Raw genomic sequence first — 372 nt, 5'->3', positions numbered from 1 at the left:
ATGAATGCATATTTTTGATACATTTATATAAAAAAGATTATATATTAATATTATATATTAATCTTAGTCTTTTATGTTCATTTTTATACTCATCACCAAACGATGAGGGGTACATTCATCCGTCAAAACGTTTGCAATACTCAGAAGGAAGGATCGGAGACCTCACGAAGTATATATATATATATATTCTTGATCAGCATCAAATTCTAAATCGATTTAAGCATGTCTGTTTGTGTGTCTGTCCGTCTGTGTAATGTCTGTTGTAAACATTCTCTTGACCGTCGCTAGGAGCATAGAGACAAAAAAAAAATATTTGAAAAGAAGAAAGAACACAATTTTCAAATGATTGGAAAGCCCCTTAGAAGAAAACTC

This window comes from Glossina fuscipes, unplaced genomic scaffold (genome assembly GCF_014805625.2).
Source record: "Glossina fuscipes isolate IAEA_lab_2018 unplaced genomic scaffold, Yale_Gfus_2 221, whole genome shotgun sequence".
NCBI classification, from domain to species: domain Eukaryota; kingdom Metazoa; phylum Arthropoda; class Insecta; order Diptera; family Glossinidae; genus Glossina; species Glossina fuscipes.
Note: the sequence above shows the minus strand (reverse complement) of the source record.